The 23,886-nt window shown below is 38.3% G+C and overlaps 1 protein-coding gene and 1 pseudogene across 2 annotated transcripts in view; both read left to right on the forward strand.

The window, feature by feature from the left end:
• The window catches only part of AFG2A (AFG2 AAA ATPase homolog A), a 343,557-nt gene that overhangs the window by 291,305 nt on the left and 28,366 nt on the right, over positions 1-23,886 (forward strand). The gene's annotated exons all lie outside the window — the stretch shown is intronic.
• On the forward strand, positions 10,317-12,784 carry LOC123848266 (eukaryotic translation initiation factor 4B-like; annotated as a pseudogene).

Consider the following 23,886-nt stretch of genomic DNA (forward strand, 5'->3'; position numbering starts at 1 on the left):
CAGGTCTTGTTGCCTACATTAAGAAACTAACAGGTGCCAAGTGGAAGTTAGTACAAGAGCAGAATATGATTTATAATCTAGATTTATCTTTTTGCATTTTTTAATGAGTAATTTAGAAGCTTTTTTTAAGGACTGGTGATCTTAAGTAAAACTCTAAGAAATATTATTTCTTTCATCTGAGACCATTAGGCTTTGCTTAGGATTGTTCAATTTCTTCCCTTATTTCTCTGAAGAGACCCTTGGACTTCATTTGCGGACCTTATTACAACATTCATTTACATTAGCATATTAAGCATTGAAGATTCGCCTGCTCTCAGTTTTATTCCCTGTGTAACACGTTGTCTTTAAAGTACTATGCTTTGCTTCCCCCCTGCCTGTCACCTATAGAGCTGCTGTTGCCTCCCTTGTTTTAAAGGATACATTCTCTCCACCTCTGAAATGGGGATAAATTTATCTTACTGGTTGAGGAATACAAGGATATTTAGAACATTTTCTTATATAGCTGCAACTTCATCCAACTTTCAATTGAATCTTCTATAGCCACTCAACTGAGATCCAGAAAGTCTTTTTTTTTTTTTTTTTAAGATTTTATTTATTTGACAGAAACAGCGAGAGAGGGAACAGAAGCAGGGGGAGTGGGAGAGGGAGAAGCAGGCTCCCCGCCAACCAGAGAGCCCAATGCAGGACTCGATCCCAGGACCCTGGGATCATGACCTGAGCCAAAGGCAGACACTTAGTGACTGAACCACCCAGGTGCCCCCAGAAAGTCATTTCTGATCACCTCCAGCCCAGATTAGATACCCATACTCTGTATCCCATAATACCTTGTACATTTTTTTTTCATATCTGGATTTTTGGTTTTTTAAACCTTTGTTAAGACAGAATCAGTAAAAGTAGCTATAACTGGTTTTGAGAAACTAATGAGTTAGGATCCACCAGGCCAGTTTATTTTGGTAACTTCAAGCTAAAATGGGTTCCTCAGTTTAACACTTGGTGATGATGGGAAAAGTTACTGAAAATAACATATACAGTGTAATAAAGCTCCAGCAGATTTTACTGACATATCTGTCTTGTAATAGTTTCTGATAGTTTCTCATTCCTGCAGTACGGCTGTGGGAAATATTCTGGTTCACTTTCTCATCTCAACCACATGTCTTGGTGCTATTATCTCATACTATGTCCACAAGTCCTTTTCTTATTTCAGGGCTGTTATTGCAAAGTCCTAGAATGTGTGCTTCCTCAATGTAGCCTTTAAGAATAGAGCCCTTAAAAATTAGTTTCAAAAAAAGGCTTTGTTTCTCCAGTTTGTACATCAAAATGCTGGTCATGCCTGCATGGTGCTATACAGCTCTGTCTCTTCTGATTGAAACCTTGTGTCTGTATCTGTGCTCTCTTTGGTGGCCACATCCTGCCTTCAGACCAGCATTCAGCTGGATGCCGTGGCAAAAAGAAAGATGTTTACGTGCCTTTTGACAAAGAATTCCTTCTTTCATGGGCTCTAAACTGAAGTCATATCCCCCTGGTTTATAGAAATATGATACTCTCAGTATGTACCTTTCAGCACTATACTATTAAATATGTCCCCAGAATCAGTATAACCAAATCAGCCATTACGAACGTCATGACTTCTGTTGCATGGGCCACTCAACGCCCTGCATCATAGTCATCTGCAACTGCTGAATTGTAAGCTTCCCTAAGAGAGGATTTATATCATATCTTTGTATCCCCAGAGCTTAAGCACTTAAGAGAAGCTTTATAACTTTTTTAAATAAAAGAATAAATGACCAAATGAAAAATTAAGTGCCTCATGGGTCCAGATGCTGTGAACTTCATACTGACTCTCATCTCACTTTTTTCAGAAAACAGCAACTATTTATACATATACATATTTAAAAAAAATAATAAACCAACTCATTATGTGCTGTCTGGTGATTTTATATACTTTATGATGTGTTAACATACTAACCTATCTTAACAGAATAATAGAAGAAGTTTAGTGGGAAAGTATTTCATCATGCAGAAGCATGCTGGAAAAACTAGTAAGAGCAACTAAAATATAAGCACATGGTATCTCTCTGCCACTGTTCTTACTTAAGATTTTGTAAGCATTATTTTATCTGTGTCTTCTAACAACCCTTTCAAATAGGTACTACCTCATATCCTTGATTCTAAGATGCCATCAGTTGTAAGAGACATATCAATTAGGAATAGTTTTTTAAAAAATGTTTTATTGTTATGTTAATCACCATACATTACATCATTAGTTTTTGATGTAATGTTCCATGATTCATTGTTTGTGTATAACACCCAGTGCTCCATGCAGAAGGTGCCCTCTTTAATACCCATCACCAGGCTAACCCATCCACCTACCCCCCTCCCCTCTAGAACCCTCAGTTTGTTTTTCAGAGTCCATCATCTCTCATGGTTCGTCTCCCCCTCCGATTTCCCCCCTTTTACAGTGATTGTGTGTGTTGGAGGCATAGAGACTTCCCCTTTGATATGCATATCTATTTTATGACAGATACTAATTTTAAATGTTAAACATTCAGAACAGCCTATCTTCGTAATGCCATTAAGTACTTCAGAAATTGATGTCCAGGCCACAAGATACAGAATGCTGCTGGCATGGTCCTGCATGCAGGTAGCTCTGTATGTTGCGTGCTGACTTCTGAGACACAGGTGTGTTGAATGTTATGGGGTGACCTGTAGAAACTGTCTGAACATTATTAAACAAAATCATGAAACTTTTCATTAAACATGGTAACCTGGGGTGCCTGGGTGGCTCAGTTGGTGGGCAACTGCCTTCTGCTCAGGTCATGATCCCGGGGTCCTGGGATTGAGTCCCACCTCGGGCTCCCCCTGCTCTGCGGGGAGCCTGCTTCTCCCTCTCCCTCTGCTGTTCCTCCTGCTTGTGCTCTCTCTCTGTCAAATAAATAAATAAAATCTTTTTTTTTTAAGATTTTATTTATTTGATGGAGAGAGACACAGCGAGAGAGGGAACACAAGCAGGGGAAGTGGGAGAGGGAGAAGCAGGCTTCCCGCTAAGCAGAGCCCGATGTGGGCCTCGATCCCAGGATCCTGGGACCATGACCTGAGCCGAAGACAGATGCTTAACGACTGAGCCACCCAGGCGCCCCATAAACAAAATCTTAAAAAAAACAAACATGGTAACCTGAACACACTCATTTATATCAGTTCCCTTCTAAAACTATACTAAAGTGAAAGTAAAAAATAAGAAAGGCATAAACCAGTAATGACAAAGAGAATGAGGAAGAAGATGATTGCAGATGAAAATATAAATTAAATTTTTGAAGCTGGACAATAAATGAGCAGATTAGAGAATGCTGAAACCTACAGGCAAGAGAAACCAGTAAGAAGCTGAGTGCTGCAACAGAAGTCAAGAAAGACCCAAGAAATCATAGACAGGAGACAATCCCCAATAAAAAAGTGGAGCTTTATTTTTTTAGAAAAGTTCAACTACAGAGGTTCTGGACACGAAGGCAACCAGTTCCATATGAGGGTGAGGGGAAAGGTAATGTGTCAAATCAAAAACAAAGTGTTTTTTTTTAAGATTTTATTTATTTATTTGACAGAGAGAGACACACCAAGAGAGAGAACACAAGCAGGGGGGAGTAGGAGAGGGAGAAGCAGGCTTCCCGCTGAGCAGGGAGCCCGATGTGGGGCTCAATCTCAGGACCCGGGATCATGACCCGAGCTGAAGGCAGATGCTTAACTGAGCCACCCAGGCGCCCCAAAAACAAAGTATTAAATGACAAGTGATATACTTCATGCTAAGACTTCCAAGCCCCTTCCCTTGCTCTGCCCCTGTCATGGTGTCAGACAGGTAGATGATTGGAAGATTGTTCTCTGGAGTCTAAAAGAGCAGCTCTGCAGATCCTTACATTTGGGAGAATTACAAAGTACAGACCACCAACTGACAAGCCTCATCACGCACACAGTTTCCAATTAGAATTTCAGTGCCTCATTCCTAAATATGAATGGAAAACTAGGGATCACCAATATTTGAAGAAAGCTTCCAATATGAAAGACACTCTAAAACAAACACGGGAAATAGAGGGATGATAAAAAGTACAAGCATGAAACAAACGCCACGGGCTCTACAAAAGAATATTCAGTTGTTCTTTAATTCAAATTTTTAAATGTTCAGGTAAGATTTTTTTTAATGCAGTAGAAGAATTGGAAGAAAAAATTGAGTAAGTCTCCCAGAAAATTAAACAAAAAGACAGAGATGAGAATTGGAGAAATGGATACAGATGACTAATAGTAATCTCGGAGCAAACAGAAAATCAGAGAAGAAAAAACTGTCAGAATTTCTTTCTAAGAATCGAAGAACATATGTTTCTATATTGAAAGACTCTACCAAGTGTCCAGCCCCAACCCATCATATACAAAAGACCAAGAATTTGCATTGCCTTGGCTTTCCTCTATAGCAGCAGTAGAAGCCATAAGACAGGAGAGCTACCCTCCAAATTCTGAGGGGAAATGATTTCCAACCTAGAGTTCTATATCTAGCCGAACTATGAAGTCGAATGTGAAGATGAACTAAATACATTTCAGACATGCAAGATCTAAAACAAATTTATTTCCATGTACCCCTTTTTGGGAAGCTACTGGCGATGTGTTCCACCAAAAACAAGGAAAAGACATGGCATCCAGGAAATAAGTAAGCAGTTAAACATAGAAGAGTGGTGAAGGGAATTCCCAGGATGATGTTGAAGAGAAGTTCCAGGGGGAAAAAAAAAAAAAGTTTTTAAGCTTCTTTATATAAGCTGGCAAGGAAAAGGCATTCTTACCAGGTTGGCACTATCTAGCTGACTTTGCTTTCTAATTGAGAATAAGTAATTAAAAAGACTAGTACATGAAGATTACATTAGCTACACTTAGAAACTATAAAAGCAAAATATTGTTTCAAGAAATGATCATATGTTCTTTCCACCTCCTCATTCCAATCCAGGACTATATTTCTCCATGAAAGCTTTATTTTAGAATTCAGTGTTAGTTTTTTCTATCATTTTTGAAACTAAAGATGAGTATTTTCCAAAAGATTTTAGTAGCAGAACATTTTTCCCCTCCAAATAAAATGTTGTGTGGAAAGACTATTATATAAAAAAGATATGAAAGAATCTGTTTTGATTGGGGCCTGTCCCACCTATATACCTTTCCCTACTCCTCCTGCTGTTATTTCTGGGGCACATTGGAGATTCTGTAGAGCAGTTTAAAAACTATTACTCTAGCTAAAACTACTGAACACATGACTTATTTCACTATTATTTCTCAGAATTATAACCTGAGCACCTGTGAGTTTTATGAACTCAAGAAGCAGAATATTGATGTAGCATTGCTTACATAGTGAGGTTGTGTGTCTGGGTAAATGTGAAATGCCACTAAAATTCCATCTTGACAAGTGTACACCTATCAGTCTTGTTTTTAACAAAATGTCTTTGCCTCAGTTTCAAATAAAAGTTGGAACCTCCAATTTTTACATTCCTGGCATTTTTCAATTTGAAATTAGTGATTCATATTTCGTTTCCCTTGTAAGCATGAGCTAAGGCAAACATAGAGCATCCAAATAACACTGTATTTGGGGTGGGAAGTCGTGCATCTCAAGTGTTCCTTGTAATACATCCTTTGTCCCTCTTAATGCTATCCTTTCTTTTTCCCATGTCACTCCTGTAAAAGCAACTGTTGACAGATTTATAGTTTTAAATAGCTTTCCAGATATAATCTCCTCTGGTAAATAAAACTAAAAGATGAAATTAAAGAATAAAAACATAACTTAGTGCTATGAGAATTTGAGTTTTTGTATAGTGTGGTCATTATGGGATGCCCATGACATCGGGTTTGAATCTGCCTGCATACCATGAAAATATAAAACAAGCATAGCAATAGCTTTTCTGTCTAAAAATGATTTATAATTGGCAAGTATTAAAAATACCAACTTCATTGCCTGCATACTTTCTGTGAGGAAGGGTAGTCCCTAACCAAACATTTTTTTTTAAAGATTTTATTTATTTATTTGACAGAGACATAGCGAGAGAGGGAACACAAGCAGGAAGAGTGGGAGAGGGAGAAGCAGGCTTCCTGCCAAGCAGGGAGCCTGATGTGGGGCTCGATCCCAGGACCCTGGAATCATGACCTGAGCCGAAGGCAGACACTTAACAACTGAGCCACCCAGGGGTCCCCCCCCAACCAAACATTTTGAGAACTGGTTAATTTTTAATATTTATTTGTAAATATGGAAATATAATGAAGATATAACTGTAAATCTTTTTTGCTGTGTGCATCAAAGAATTTAAGTTCATGTTGCTTTCCCATTCATCTATTCCTTTTAGATTTTTCAACTAAATAATGCAGAAAACATAGCTTATGAAATTAAAAGAGGAACATAACATTTTTAAAAAACTCCACCTGTAATTTTGAAGACTTAAAACCTTGAGCAAGTGCATTTCTTGGCAGACAAATTATTTTAACCTGAAACTTGATCAGGTTACAATTAGAAGTACAAGTACAATTAGAAAACCCTGAATCACAGAGATATTATTATCTTTTTATGCTCAACCTAAAAAGCAGATGCACAGGTTACTATTTCAACACAGAGGGTGGGTTTTTATCTTGAAGACTATGAAAATAAGTTACATGTGAAAATCAGCAGAGCAGTCCATCATTTTTATCCCTTGGTCCTTCTCTAAGGACTTTTTTGTGACACCTGTGAAAAAGCAGAGTTATGTCTACATCAGTAATAGAATATACCCAAATTTAGCACAGTTGATGATATCGTTATAGTCTACTGCAGCACAATGCTGGAGAGTGACTGTAGCACTCTAGGAAAAAAAAAAAACCATTTAGGGGCTATTTCAAGGTCAAAGCATTACTTAGATATACCTTTAAGAAAAATTATATCTTCCCAACTTGGCAAGAAAATAGTTGGGATGGCTTGAAGATCGGTGTCTTCAGCTCTTTTTTTACCATCTCCTGGCTTTCCACCTGTAGAAACAGTTTAAAATAGCCATCTTTTGTGTTTTTTTTAATTTAAAAAATTAAGTGAGGATCCTTTTGTTATCAAAAGTTGATGACACTAATGAATTCCTGCTGGTGGAACCCAGCAATACATGGCTCCCAGGAGGCAAGGCCACAGGGACTGAGCACTGCCTAGCTATTTCACCCCTGCATTGATTTGCAGATCGTCCTCTCACATTAGACCCTCACTTATCAGTTTCAGTTATTTTCTGGAAAATGCTCCAGAAGAGCTAGAACTTCAGGAATTAGAGACAAGTTACAACTAGAAGGGGAGCATACCCACCTGTAGAAGTTTATAAAGATACATAAACTATAAGCCTCCTAGGCCACTCACAGTGACTTCTACTTGAATTAGGTTATAAATCATTTTTGTTGGGGAAAATATGGTGGATAAATGCATAGCCACCAGTTTTTTTATTGGCTATATGTTAAATACTAAGGTAATATATTAATATATATATATACACTAAGGTAATATATTAATAATATTAATTAATATTAATTAATAATATTAGGAATGTTTGCCACAATTTTGTTGAGTACTTACTTACTATGTGCTAGACATAATAATAAGTACTTTACATAAGATATCTAATTTAATAGAACAACTCTCTAAGGTACAAAATTAGTATTTTCATTTTACAAAAGAGAAGACTATAGCTTAAAGTAACTTTTTCAAGGTCTCACAACTAACATCTAGTGAAATCAATATTTAAACCCAATGTGACTCCAAAGCCTATGTCCTTAAATTCTAATTTCCTTGGATATCCATTGTTCCTTTAGAATGGTTTTGAATGTTTAGTAAATGGGAGTGGGATGGGGGAAGGGATGGTTGGGAGAAGACAAAGGTACTGACAATGGAAGATTTCCTTCAAAAACTTGAGGAAAATGATTTTTAACTTAGCATTATATACCAAACCAAACTTTAGAAACGTGAGGATTGAATAAAGGCATTTTATAATAGTCTAGAAGGGACTCAACATGTACTTGTTTTTTACAAAGTTACTTAAGGTTGTATGCCAGCTAAACAAAGGAATAACTCAAGAAATGGGAAGACGTGGAAAGAATAATAATGGAAAGTCTTAGGATGAACACTGTGCTGCAAGGCTAGAGAGCAGGCAGTCCATGTGGAACAGGAGGAAAAATTCAGCTTGCCTCTAGAGGCTTCCAGATGAAATCTAACCCTCACTGAAGAAAAAGATCACAAAAGTTTCAACATAAATGGTGAAGAGAATTATGAGAGCCAAGTAGGAAGTCCAGAAAGGGAAATAAATGCAATGAAATTCTAAAGGAAATAGAGAACACATCCAGTGGGGGAACATCAGAAAAGCCTTCATGGAAGAAGTAACATTTTGATGAGCCTTTAAAAGATAAGCATAGTTTTATGAGGGTATAGGAGAGAATGCACTTTATGCAGAGGCAGAAACAAAGAAGTGTATGTGATTCAATAGAGCCTAGGCATACTGAGAAATGGGCTGTCCAGTGTTTGGAGATAAGGCTCTAAAGGTTGGTAAGGAATATTTTGTAGGGAGTCTAGAATATGCACATTCTGGAAGCCTATCATTTACCAGGCAAGCAGTAAAGAACTTTTGAAGATTTTTAAAGTAATAATGAGAGCTATGATTTTGGAAAATTAGTCTAGAAACAAGACAGCTAGTCAGGAAGCTACTAGAAGGTAAGAGTGGCATAAAGTAGAAAGAAGACAGTGTAAATGAAAAAAAAGAAGACAAGAGTCAATTCAACAATTATAAAAGTTAGTAATTGATGAATAACAAGAAGTAAAAGTCAAGCATCAAAACTGACTCTTAATATTTTCAGCCTGAAGACTGGGCAAATGGTATTTCTGTATCAGCAAGTATAAGAATATAGTAGTTAAGGGGCGCCTGGGTGGCTCATTCGGTTAAGCCTTGGGCTCTTTATTTCAGCTCAGGTCATGATGTCAGGGTCATGAAATTGAGTTCCATGTTGGGCTCCACTGAGCGTGGAGCCTGCTTAAGATTCTCTCTCTCCCTCTCTAAAATAAATAAATAAATAAATAAATAAATAAATAAATAAATAAATAAATAAATAAATAAATAAATAAATAAAATCTTTAAAAATATATATATACACACACATATGGTAGTTAAGTTTTTATTTGTTGTAAGTAAAAGATACCAGTGAGAATTGACTTAAGCCAGAAGTGATACTGTGTGACCATTCTCTAAGTCTATAACCTCCTAGTCACTTCTGTTCTTTATATGGCTCCATCATGATTCCATCTTGCCTGTCACATTGCAAGATGCTATAACTTAGATTTTTTGGCTTTTGACTTGGAGGCCCAGGTACAACTCTCTTTGGTCATCCCGAATCTGGGCTCATCTGACACCAGGTGCCTCCACCATGCCACCCAGGTTTGACCCCAATAAGATCAAAGTCATATACCTGAGGTGCACCAGTGGGGAAGCTGGTGCCGCATCTGCCCTACCCCAAAATTGGCCCCCTGGGTCTGTCTCCAGAAAAGTTTGGTAATGACATCTCCAAGGCAACCAGTGATTGGAAGGATAATACTGAAATTGACCATTCAGAACAGACAGGCCCAGATTAAGGTGGTACCTTCTGCCTCTGCCCTGATTATCAAAACCCTCAAGGAACCACCAAGGACAGAACGAAGCAGAAAAACATTAAGCACAGTGGAAATATCATTTTTGATGAGATTGTCAACATTGCCTGATAGATGCAACACCAATCTTTAGCAGAGAATTTTCTGGAACCATTAAAGAGATCTATGGGCTGCAATGTTGATAGCCACCACCCTCATGACATCACAGATGACATCAAGAGTGGTGCAGTAGAATGCCCAGCTAGTTAAGAACTACAAAGGAAAATATTTCAATAGAGGATCATTTGATGACAGCAACAACAAAAATGCTATAACTTAGGGATTAAATTGTAAATTTAACTATCACTAGTATCCTCTATATACAATAGTTAGAAAAAGGAAGAGGATAGAAGAAAAACTAATGACAAAGTATCATTTAAAAAGAGGAAAATAAAAATGAATGGAGTAAGTTTTTTTTACATACTATAGCTAATAGCTATAAGCAAAGACAAAGTGATAAAGGCTACACTCATAATTTCTGCACCTGGCAATGGGGCCATAGTATTTATGACTTAACTTTCTCCACTGACACTTCATGTTCCTCTTTGCCTTTGATTAGTATTTCATCAAGTCAAAGTAGAGGTTTTTTTGTTTTGTTTTGTTTTGGGTTTTTTTGTTGTTAAAAAAAAAGAAAAGAAGAGAGTAGGAAGGGAAAAATGAAGGGGAGGCAATCGGAGGGGGAGACGAACCATGAGAGACTATGGACTCTGAGAAACAAACTGAGGGTTCTAGAGGGGAGGGGTAGTGGGGGGATGGGTTAGCCTGGTGATGGGTATTAAAGAGGGCATGTATTCCCTCTCCCAACATGGCGGCCTCAGCAAAAAAGAAGAATAAGAAGGGGAAAACTATCTCCCTAACAGACTTCCTGGCTGAGGATGGAGGAACTAGGGGAGGAAGCACCTATGTCCCCAAACCAGTCAGCTGGGCTGATGAAACAGATAACCTGGAAGGAGATGTTTCAACCACTTGGCACAGTAATGATGACGACCTGTATAGGGCACCTCCAACTGACCATTCTATCCTGCCCACTGCTCCATGGGCTGCTCGGGAACCCAATATCGACTGGAGCAATCTTCCGAAATCACCACCCTATACTGCTTTTCTATGGAACCTGCCCTATGATGTAACAGAAGAATCCATTAAGGAATTCTTTAGAGGATTAAATATCAGTGCAGTGCATTTACCACGTGAACCCAGCAATCCAGAGAGGTTGAAAGATTTTGGTTATGCTGAGTTTGATGACCTGGATTCTTTGCTCAGTGCCCTGAGCCTCAACAAAGAGTCTCTAGGTAACAGGAGAATTCAAGTGGACGTTGCTGATCAAACACAGGATACAGACAGGGATGATCGTTCTTTTGGCTGAGATAGAAATTGGGATTCTGACAAAACAGATACAGACTGGAGGGCCCGTCCTGCCACAGATAGCTTTGATGACTACCTGCCAAGGAGAGGTGATGATAGCTTTTGGAGACAAGTATCGAGATCATTATGATTCAGACTGATACCATGATGGGTATCCGGACGGGTATCGTGATGGCCCACGCTGAGATATGAATCGATATGGGGGCCGGGATTGCTATGATGACCGAGGCAGCAGGGAGTATGACAGAGGCTACGATTCCAGGATAGGCAGTGGCAGAAGAGCATTTGGTAGTGGATACTGTAGGGATGATGACTACTACAGAGGAGGTGGGGACTGCTATGAAGACAGATATGACAGACGAGACAATCGGTCATGGAGCTCCAGAGATGATTACTCTCGGGATGACTATAGGCGTGATGATAGAGGTCCCCCCCCCCAAAGAACCAAACTGAATCTAAAGCCTTGGAATACTCCTAAGGAAGATGATTCCTCTGCTAGCACCTCCCAGTCCAGTCGAACGGCCTCTATCTTTGGAGGGGCAAAGCCTGTTGACACAGCTGCTAGAGAGTGAGAAGTAGAAGAGCAGCTGCAGAAGGAGCAGGAGAAGCTGCAGCACCAGCTGGATGAGCCAAAACTAGAACGACGGCCCCGGGAGAGACACCCAAGCTGGCGAAGTGAAGAGACTCAGAAACGGGGAACGGTCCAGGACAGGAAGTGAGTCATCACAGACTGGGACCTTTGCCACATCTGGCAGAAATGCACAAAGGAGAGAGAGTGAGAAGTCTCTAGAAAACGAAGCACCCAATAAAGAGGAAGACTGTCACTCGCCAACTTCTAAGCCTCCCAAATCTGAACAGCCTCTGAAGTTAATGCCAGCCCCTCCACCAAAGGAGAATGCTTGGGTGAAGTGAAGTTCTAACCCTCCTGCTCGATCTCAGAGCTCAGACACAGAGCAGCAGTCCCCTACAAGTGGTGGGGGAAAGTAGTTCCAGCTCAGCCACCTGAGGAAGGACCAGCAAGGAGAGATGAAAACAAAGTAGATGGGGTGAGTGTCCCAAAAGGCCAAAGTGGGAACTCCGGCCGTGGTCCAGGAGATGGAGGGAACAAAAACCACTAGAAGGAGTCAGATGGGAAAGATGGCAAAAAGGATCAAGACTCCCGATCTGCACCTGAGCCAAAGAAACCTGAAGAAAATCCAGCTTCCAAGTTCAGTTCTGCAAGCAAATATACTGCTCTCTCTATTAATGGCGAAGATGAGAATGAAGGAGATTACACCGAATAGACCTCTGCATCCTATGCTTTCTCCTAGTCTCTCCACCTTGGAACATTTGAGAACAAATCAAACCTCTATCCAGACAAGATAATAAAACTCACCATCTCCTGAAAAAAAAGGGGGGGGGCACGTATTGCATGGAGCACTGGGTGTTATATGCAAACAATGAATCATGGAGCACTACATCAAAAACTAATGATGTAATGTATGGTGATTAACATAACATAATAAAATAAAATTAAAAAAGAAAACAGACACAGGGAAAGGTGAGAGAAATGGAGAAATCAGACATAACTTCTAGGTTTCTGCCTTTTCTGCTGGCTAGGAAACTATGATTCAAATTTCTAGACTTCAGTTGTAAAATAAATAAGAAAAGAGATAAAAAACACAATAAAAATGAGAAATAATTAAATTATTATTATCATTATAACACATAATTTCAAGAACTACTGTATTTGACTACTTAAAACTGATCCTGGTTTTTGTTTGAAAACCAGTCTGGTTATCAGTAAAGCTAGATAGATATTTTGTAGTATTGATAAAGCAGAGTCTATTGGCATGAGCCAAACCTACATTCCTAAAGAATCTGAGCTCTGGGTGGAATTGTTTGTTTAATGTTGTGATAATCATCAATTAGTCCTAACTAGTGGTCATGGTAGTACAAGATGTTCTGCCTCGACCACAATGCTCTAAAACTGGAACTCAATCACAAGAAAAAATTGGCAGAAATTCAAACACTTGGAAGCTAAAGACCACTCTGCTCAAGAATGTTTGGGTCAACCAAGAAATCAAAGAAGAACTTAAACAATTCATGGAAATCAATGAGAACGAAAACACATCGGTCCAAAACCTATGGGATACTGCAAATGCGGTCCTAAGGGGGAAATACATAGCCATCCAAGCCTCCCTCAAAAAAATAGAAAAATCCCAAATTCACCAACTAACTCTACACCTTAAAGAACTAGAGAAAAAGCAACAAACGACGCCTAAGCCACGCATTAGAAGAGAAATAATTAAAATTAGAGCAGAAATCAATGAATTAGAAACCAGAAACACAGTAGATCAGATCAACAAAACTAGAAGTTGGTTCTTTGAAAGAATTAATAAGATTGATAAACCACTGGCCAGACTTATCCAAAAGAAAAGAGAAAGGACCCAAATTAATAAAATTATGAATGAAAGGGGAGAGATCACGACTAACACCAAGGAAATAGAAACAATTATTAGAAATTATTATCAACAACTATATGCCAATAAACTGAGCAATCTGGATGAAATGGAGGCCTTCCTGGAAACGTATAAGCTGCCAAGACTGAAACAGGAAGAAATTGACAACCTGAATAGGCCAATAACCAGTAACGAGATTGAAGCAGTGATCAAAAACATCCCAAAAAACAAGAGTCCAGGACCTGATGGATTCCCTGGGGAATTCTACCAAACATTCAAAGAAGAAGTAATACCTATTCTACTGAAGCTGTTTCAACAAATAGAAACAGAAGGAAAACTTCCAAACTCATTCTATGAGGCCAGCATTACCTTAATCCCCAAACCAGGCAAAGACCCCATCAAAAAGGAGAATTTCAGACCAATATCCCTGATGAATATGGATTCCAAAATCCTCAACAAAATCCTAGCTAATAGGATCCAACAATACATTAAAAGGATCATCCACCACGACCAAGTGGGATTTATCCCCGGGATGCAAGGGTGGTTCAACATTTGCAAATCAATCAATGTGATGGAACACATGAATAAGAGGAGGGAGAAGAACCATATGGTCCTCTCAATTGATGCAGAAAATGCATTTGACAAAATACAACATCCTTTCCTGATTAAAACTCTCCAGAGTATAGGGATAGAGGGAACATTCCTCAAGCTCATAAAATCCATCTATGAAAAACCCACAGCGAATATCATCCTCAATGGGGAAAAGCTGAGAGCCTCTCCCTTAAGATCAGGAACACGTCAAGGGTGGCCACTCTCACCACTGTTGTTCAACATAGTACTAGAAGTCCTAGCAACAGCAATCAGACAACAAAAAGAAATAAAAGGTATTCAAATTGGCAAAGAAGAAGTCAAACTCTCTCTTTTCGCAGACGACATGATACTTTATGTGGAAAACCCAAAAGACTCCACCCCCAAATTACTAGAACTCATCCAGCAATTCAGTAATGTGGCAGGATACAAAATCAATGCACAGAAATCAGTTGCTTTCTCATACACTAACAACGCAACTGTAGAAAGAGAAATTAGAGCAACGATTCCATTTACAATAGCACCAAAAACCATAAGATACCTCGGAATAAACCTAACCAAAGAGGTAAAGGATCTGTACTCTAGGAACTACAAAACACTCATGAAAGAAATTGAAGAAGACACAAAAAGATGGAAAAATATTCCATGCTCATGGATCGGAAGAATAAACATTGTTAAAATGTCTATGCTACCCAGAGCAGTCTATACCTTCAGTGCCATCCCGATCAAAATTCCAATGACATTTTTCAAAGTGCTGGAACAAACAATCCTAAAATTTGTATGGAATCAGAAAAGACCCCGAATCACCAAGGAAATGTTGAAAAAGAAAAACAAAGCTGGGAGCATCACGTTGCCCGATTTCAAGCTATATTACACAGCTGTGATCACCAAGACAGCATGGTACTGGCACAAAAACAGACACACAGACCAATGGAACAGAATAGAGAACCCAGATATGGACCCTCAGCTCTATGATCAAATAATCTTTGACAAAGCAGGAAAAAAAATGCAATGGAAAAAACACAGTCTCTTCAATAAATGGTGCTGGGAAAATTGGACAGCCACATGCAGAAGAATGAAACTCGACCATTCTCTAACACCATTCACAAAGATAAACTCAAAGTGGATGAAAGACCTCAATGTGAGACAGGAATCCATCAAAATCCTAGAGGACAACATAGGCAGTAACCTCTTTGACATCGGCCACAGCAACTTCTTTCAAGATACATCTCCAAAAGCTAGTGAAACAAAAGCAAAAATGAACTTTTGGGACTTCATCAAGATAAAAAGCTTCTGCACAGCAAAGGAAACAGTCAACAAAACAAAGAGGCAACCCACAAAATGGGAGAAGATATTTGCAAATGACACTAGAGATAAAGGGCTGGTATCCAAAATCTATAAAGAACTTCTCAAACTCAACACCCAAAAAACAAATAATCAAGTCAAAAAGTGGGCAGAAGAGATGAAAAGACACTTCTCTGAAGAAGACATACAAATGGCTAACAGACACATGAAAAAATGTTCATCATCATTAGCCATCAGGGAAATCCAAATCAAAACCACACTGAGATACAACCTTACACCAGTTAGAATGGCCAAAATGGACAGGGAAAGAAACAACAAATGTTGAAGAGGTTGTGGAGAAAGGGGAACCCTCTTACACTGTTGGTGGGAATGCAAGTTGGTACAGCCACTTTGGAAAACAGTGTGGAGGTGCCTCAAAAATTTAAAAATAGAGCTACCCTATGACCCAGCAATTGCACTTCTGGGTATTTACCCCAAAGACACAGATGTAGTGAAAAGAAGGGCCATATGCACCCCAGTGTTCATAGCAGCAATGTCCGCAATAGCCAAACTGTGGAAAGAGCTGAGATGCCCTTCAACAGATGAATGGATAAAGAAGATGTGGTCCGTATATACAATGGAATATTACTCAGCCATCAGAAAAGATGAATACCCAACTTTTACATCAACATGGATAGGACTGGAGGAGATTATGCTAAGTGAAATAAGTCAAGCAGAGAAAATCAATTATCATATGGTTTCACTTATTTGTGGAACATAAGGAATAACATGGAGGACATTAGGAGAAGGAAGGGAAAAATGGGGGGGGGGATTGGAGTGATAGATGAACCATGAGAGACTATGGACCTGAGAAACAAACAGGGTTCTAGGGGGAGGGGGGAGGGAGGATTGGTTAGCCCAGTTATGGGTATTAAGGAGGGCACGTACTGCATGGAGCACTGGGTGTTATACAAAAACAATGGATCGTGGATCACTACATCAAAAACTAATGATGTATTGTATGGTGACTAACATAATACAATAAAATTAAAAACTACAAAAAAAAAAAAAAAAGATGTTCTGCCTCAGAGGTTACCAAGGTCCAATACCAACTCATTATTAACTCAGCTCTGTCCTCTTTGGCTACAATATCTAGTACTACCCCCATCCATCCTGATGTTGGGTCTGTGAGTGAGCCTCAAAACAATACTTGGCTTAGTTGCTCTACTGGAAGGTTTAACAAATATCTCTAGTTGTGGTATGAAAAGAAGAGTTAAGGTAGACATGAGTAGAAGCCTAGGTAATAGCCCACAGGAGGGAATATTAGGGACTAAACTTGTATTAGTTAAAGGTAGTGAAATGAGGGAAATGCATAAAGCATTTAGGAAGCGAGACTTACAGGATTAATTAGAGAAAAGAATCAAAGGTGACTAACAGGTAGCTACCTTGGGTTATGATAGTGCCATCAAGTGAGAGAAGAAAATATAAGCCAGTTTGAGGATAAAAGTAAATAAATCCAGTTTGGGATACATTCAATATCAAGGACTTTTGAATCATCCAAGAAGAGATGTCAGCAGGTGGTAGTTGAATATACAAGTTCAGAGATGAGACCAAGAGAATATAGGAGATTATACTGTAGAATATATAAAATGAGAAGAGTAAAGGGTCCAAGAAAGAAATATGGAACACCCAAATCTAAAAGGTAGACATAAGAAACAGAACAGAAATGATTGGAGAGAGATGTGTTCTGGAAACCAATGGAATAAAGAGCATTACCAAATGCAACTGAAAGGTTTGGGTCTATTGAGTTTAGCAGTATGAAAGTCATTAGTGACTTCATTGAGAGCAGTATCAGTGGAGTAGTGAGGGCAGAATCTAGATTGTGGAGAACTGAAATGAAAATGGAAAGTGAGGTATTATTATAGGTACTCTTTTAAGAAACTTGAACAAAAAAAGGATAGAGATGAGATTTCTGGAGAAATATTGGTAGGGTAGGGACTAGGATGGGAGACAAACATGTTTATAGGCTGAGGAGGAAGAGTCAGAGGGAGAATGAAAATATACGGCAGGAAAATGGAGAAAGGAATTAGTCGACTATGAAGGAAGGTAACAGAGGATTGGGATTGTGAGCACAAAGTAAGGTTTGGCCTTCAGCTGAAGGAAAGGAGCCCTGTTCTCTTGCCTATTGAGGAAGAAGTAAGGATCATAGTGGATATAGATGATTTTATAGTTAGGGGGCCTGGGAAGTTGAAGAAGGGGATTGGATTCAGTGATCCAAGTTGAGTTGCAAGCCTCAACTTGAGCCTATTTCATGAGTTTTATCTGATCCATAGAATTACTAAATCCATATATATAATGAACTGTCATAAGAATGAGTTTTACCCTTTACCATGTGTGGTATAGTACATGGACTTTACTGTCCAGTCCCTCTTTTTGAAAAATAATATGCAGAAATTCAAATTTTAAAAATGTAAACATACTGAGTTGAAGGTATCTATGGATCCTCTTAATGGAGTTGATCATCTAGACTAGTTTTCATTTTGTTGGAATTTCTCCTCAAGTGAAAATATCCATTATGTAACATTTTAATTAATATAGATCTATATGCATAAAGAGAAAGGAGAAGCTCTCTATATGTGGATGATCATATACTTACAGAAGGATTTTTTTTACTATAGATTAATATTATTTTCTAGATAAGAAAGACTGAATATACTGATGTGCCAAATGATCCTTTAGTCTCCTAGTTTTACATACTTACTATTTAGGTCAGAACTTGTCTGTGTTAGTTATCTTGTCTATGCAACATATTTGCTCAAATGAAACTTCTACTTTTTCTTACATTCTGACCTACTTGATAATCTAGTATCATATTCGCTCACAAAGAATTATTCTGTATAGTATGTTAGCTGTAACTCAATGTAGTTCTTAAAGGGTTTTCTCAATTATTTTAATACTTGCCCTTCTGCAATGATCTGAAAACCATTTCCACTTTACAGAAAGAATGCCTTTGTAATAGTGTTAAAGCTTCAGAATCTTAGAGTAAATTGATTGATCAGAGAAGACTTAACAGCGCCTGGCTCACAGTCTGTACTTAATGTCTGATGAGTGAAAGACTGAATGCAGGCAGTTTCGTTTTTGTGAAAATTTACTACACTGAAAACTGTGATTGTCTCTGGAAAGAAGTAGCCCATGTTCTTTTTAGAATATCTGAAACCACTGAATCTTAACTCTATTAACACTTTTGAGTCCCAGGCACAAGACACTCAAGTAAAGAGACCTTGCTTACTTCCTTTTACGTTGGGTATGAGTTTTGATTTTTGATAACAAGTTTGGATCAGTGCTGGTTTGGGCAAGGTTCAGATTAATTATATAAAAGAGTACATTTTTTAAAAAATCCCTATCATGTCCTGTTACCCAGTTCTCTAACACAAGTGCTTTAGGCACTGATTTAATCTGGAAATGATCATTAGGTTCCTCATTAAAATAGTTCATGTATTTGAGAGGCTCTCTGGTAATGACAGAGTATCATTCTTACATGAAAGAACTTGAGGCAATAATCTAGAATGAAGAGCCATCAATTGATCTCATGAGAGTTATCTGAAACATTTTGGTCAAAGTCAAGTTTACTGAGGGTTATATTTTCACTAAGAAGATTCCCAGAGTAAGTTCTAGGATTGGAATAAAAACAACTCATATACTGCTGTTTTAATTGAATTATATCTACCTTAGTTTTCTCCATAGTATGTTTTCTTCAGATAGACCCGTGGATGATTGTCTTTATTTATTTATTTATTTTTAAACCTCATGGTGTTCCAGTTACATGTAAACAACCACAAACAGTGACACTTTGTAAAATATCCATTTCTACCCTTGAATCTATGCATTTACTTTTCTGGTAAATGACTTTGGGAGCCTACAGAAACCAAATGATGAGACCCCTAGAAGTAGTACAGATGGGTTTGCTAGCAGTGTTTGCATAAAGTTCTAATAGCCTCTTCTATTGTCTTTGGTTTATTCTTTTAAAAGGTTCTTACCTACAATTGTGTCTTCTTTAGTTTAGCCTCTTTTGGGGCCAGGAAAATGACCTAGAGGAAATCTGACCTGTGGCAATCTGACTTAGATTCTTAGCTAACTGACTTAATTGGCTTATGTCTTAATTTTTGTTTATGAAACCAAAAATATAAAGTATGTGATAAATGCATAAGTACAATATGATGCTTTTTCTTGGGTATGTACATTCCAGAAATTGGCTATATTTCCAAATTAGGGTGGCTTGTGTACTGAAGTTTTAAGGGGAAATTTTAAATCTTCATCTCTATGTTTCTTACATAAATGACATCTTGTGAGCTGAAATAGACCTCAAGATTTAGGACCGTGGTAAAGAAATCTGAAATTTATTAATTATTTCCTTACTCCGAGTTTATATGGTCTCTGATTAAAAAGACCGTTTCTTTTGAAGCTTCATCTAGAAGAAATGTATATAAAATATATCTACAAATTGGCAGTATTGCAGGGATAAAGAGCTCAGTCTTAGGAATTAGGCAGACCTGGATTCGAATCCCATCTCTGACATTTACTAGCCCTATGACCCTCACACGTGTAGTTACAGTAATAGTACCTACTTCCTAGAGTCATTGTGAAGACTAAATTATTACCTGAATATTTTATCTCTAATATGAGTTAATACATGGCTGGTAAATTTTTTAAAGATGTAGGAGTCATAGTATTTAAAATACTAGATGTATCAAAACAAACTATTTTAGAAAGTGATATTTGGGGTGTTAAACCTTGAGTGAACATCCTAATACAGAGATAGCATATCTTTCAACCTGCAGGCTGCCAGTGGGCCCAAACAATGAAGCAGGAAGGGAAAACCTCCATGGACCAGTCACTTAACTCCTGGGCCTCAGTTTCCTCATACCTGTTTTGAGGATTATATGGGTTGCTAATTAAGTCTCTGTCTACTTTTGATACTTTGACTCTTTTTTATATGATTAATCATGCATACTTTATTTGTTTTTATTTGAGCATACTTGACACAGAACGTTACACACAATTAGTTTCAGGTGTACAACATAGTGATTTGACAGCTCTATACCTTGTGCTGTGCTCACCACAAGTGTAGCCACCATCTGTTACCATACAACTATTAACTATATTCCTTATACTGTACCTTTTATTCCCATGATTTATTTCATAACTGGAAACCTGTGATGCTTTGACTTAAAGCAAAAGAAAGATGAAAATAAAAGAACAAGGACTACAAAAAGTATGGAGGTAACCAAGAAGTCCTTCACTAAGTGAATGGATAAATATACTAGTACATTTAGACAATGGAATATTACTCCAAACTAAAAAAGAAATGAGCTCTCAAGCCATAAAAAGACATGGACAAATCTTAAATGCACATTACTAAATGAAAGAAGTGAATTCTGAAAAGGCTACATACTGCATGATTCCAACTCTATGAAATTCTGGAAAAGGCAAAACTATAGAAACAGTAAAGAGATCAGTGGTTTCCCAGGTTATAAGGGAGGGAGGATGAATAGGCAAAACACAGGGGCTTTTTAGGGCAGTGAAAATATTCTGTATGATAGTATAATGATGGATACATATTATTATACATTTGCCCAAACCCATAGAATGTACACCACCAAGAAGAGTAAACCCTAATATAAACTATGAACCTTGGGTGCTAATGATGTATCAGTGTGGATTCGATTATAACAAATGTACCACTCTGGTGGAGGATGTTGATAATGGGGGATGCTGTGTGTATGTAGGTACAGAAGATGTCTGTACTTTCCACTCAATTTTACTATGAGTCTAAAACTGCTCTAAAAAAATAAAGTATACTGAAAAGAAAAGAAGCAGCAGCAGCAGGATGAGAGAAAATAAAAGGCTCCTCACTGAGCCTGCCCTCATTACCACTGCCTGTTGTACACACTCCGCCTTTGCATTCTCTGCGGCCCTCCCTCTCCTCCAGCCTCAGTCACATCCATGTGGATGGTTAAAGCAGCTTTTTTCCCTACAGTCAACTCCTAGAAACTGTGCCATAAAGGAGACCATCACAAAACAGATCATTGTTGAAAGAATTATATTTCCTTATACAAACGATATTATAATGGAGGATTGCTTTCCTGCCCAAAACTTACCATCAAATAAAAACGTATGCTCCAAGTTCTCTTTAATGAGCATGAGTATACACTACAACATCAATCAGGATCCTGTATACCATGGGTGATTGGTCCTTAAGAAATACAGCTCTGGAAATAATCATGTTTTATAACCATTTTTGGATAAGGTATTCCTTTTAAATCTTGTTTGGATCGTTGTTACCCTTAGGATGCAGCCTGTCTGCACCAGCTGCCTCATGCAGCTACCCTTGTGGCCTGAGGGACAGGGCACGATGACTGGCTTACCATAGGGTTGCAGTGGTTGAGGAGCAGTTCCCTAAAGAAGGGGGCTTCATTTGCTCAGAGAACTAGGGAGAAGTACTGGGATTATCTACCCCCCCCAAATAAAAATAATAAAGGGAAGAAGAAAGAGATGGGAAAGGGAAGGGAAAAGAAAGAATGCCGTATTTCCCAGTTCAAGGTTGTGAGACAGCTACCAGGATGTTTTACAAGACCTTCTCTTTTAATACAGAAAGAGAAAGTCCATGTCTGTTCCATAACAACATTTAATATATAAACATTATTTTGCTTCCCAAAAACTATGAACATAGATGCCTTGCACTTTTATATTTCCTTTGTTTCTGATAGTCTAGGTCAGACGCTCCATAAAGTTTTTATCACCATGTGATCTGTAAAGCATATGTTCCACCAGAAAATCCTTCTAGTCACCAGCTCTCTGGTTTCCATAGAGGTGATGATGGAAACTTATGTATAATTCCAGACTAGCATTATGCTGCAAAGGATGTTTATAAAATGTTAAATTCTGATAAGGGGGATAATGTTTTAAAAATCATTCTTGATCCCTGACTAATACTGCACATTAATGGTTATGTAGCATTTGGCTTCAAAATTTCATACTACATAAACTTTGATTTCATACTAGTGTTAAATATTCTGCTAGAAAAAAGTAGAGATACTTGTCTTTTTTATAGGCTTAGAGAAGATCTGCTATATCTTTCAAATAAATGCTTCCTACCATTATTAGCATCTTCTTGTTCATCTACTGGGAAAAAAACAAAAAACAAACGCCAGTTTCTCTTACTCAGAGTCCAAAATTTGAGTCAAGCCCAGTTTCATAGGAATGTTCTGTGTAATGGGGAGTTAACTATCTTAAATCAGGGGTCAGCAAACTATGTTGTGCAGGTCAAATCTGCCCCACAGTCTGTTTTTGTAAGACCTGTAGGCTAAGAATAGTTTTCCATTTTTAAGTGTTTGAAGAAAAATCAAAAGTAGAAATAAGGGGTGCCTGGGTGGCTCAGTCGGTTAAGCGTCTGCCTTCGGCTCAGGTCATGATCCCAGGGTCCTGGGATCGAGCCCCGTGTCTGGCTCCCTGCTTAGTGGAGAGCCTGCTTCTCCCTCTCCCTCTGCCTGCCGCTCTGCCTACTTGTGCTCTCTCTCTCTCTATCTCTCTGTCAAATAAATAAATAAAATCTTAAAAAAAAAAAGGTAGAAATAAAATACATGAAATTCTAATTTCAGTGTCCATAAAGTTTTATTGGCACCCAGCTACCCACATTCATTTTCATATTGCCTATGGCTGCTTTCACACTACAGGGACAGTTTTGAGTAGTTACAGGAGGGACTGTGTTCTCCACAAAGTCTAAAACATTTGCTGTCTGGCCCTTTAGAGAATAAATTTGCTGGCCCCTAATCTAAATAATTTCATCTACCACTGGACCCACATACTTATACTCACTTCTTCTCCACTGCCCCTTCCTCTTTTCCTCTTCACACAGGGACATCATTTTGAATTTGGTAATTACAATTACAAAGACATCAAATTCTAAGCCTATAGTAACTCATAAGCGGAAACATGTTTTAATTTGACTTGTCAACTCTCTTCTCCCTGTCTGCTTTCCCTTTCCTCTGCCGCCTTTATATAGAGTTTCTAAGGCCATGCCATTTTCCCAACATGTTTTGTTTTTAAGGTGGGGGTTAGATCCTGATACATTTTTTAACTTCCATGGAAAGTTCCCTGTTAGTATGTGGTCCCATTTTTAACCTATTTGCAGACACCCCCGATTATCTAAAATCACTTTCACATGGGGCTGAGGTTAAGCTTTATTTCTCTTGGCATGTCTCTGCCACAGCAGACACTTCCTCTTTGCCTTGAAAGGACAAAATGATGCTCAGCTGTCTGGGCTTAGGCCCAGTGTTGGATTTCTACATTATTTAATTTCCTCCTGAAAATTGGAAGCAGGGCTTTCAGGAATGGAAGTCAGTAGTTTTCATTTGTTTAAGAACACTTTTAGGTCTAATATAATCATCAATAGTAGATGTCAGCATGATTGGGGGTGACTTAAGGTAAAACAAATAAAACATGAATACAAAGAAAATGACTTGACAATGGAGA

Source organism: Mirounga angustirostris, unplaced genomic scaffold, assembly GCF_029215605.1.
Source record: "Mirounga angustirostris isolate CCGP_5_RB_7025 unplaced genomic scaffold, mMirAng1.0.hap1 SCAF_2, whole genome shotgun sequence".
In the NCBI taxonomy this organism is placed as follows: domain Eukaryota; kingdom Metazoa; phylum Chordata; class Mammalia; order Carnivora; family Phocidae; genus Mirounga; species Mirounga angustirostris.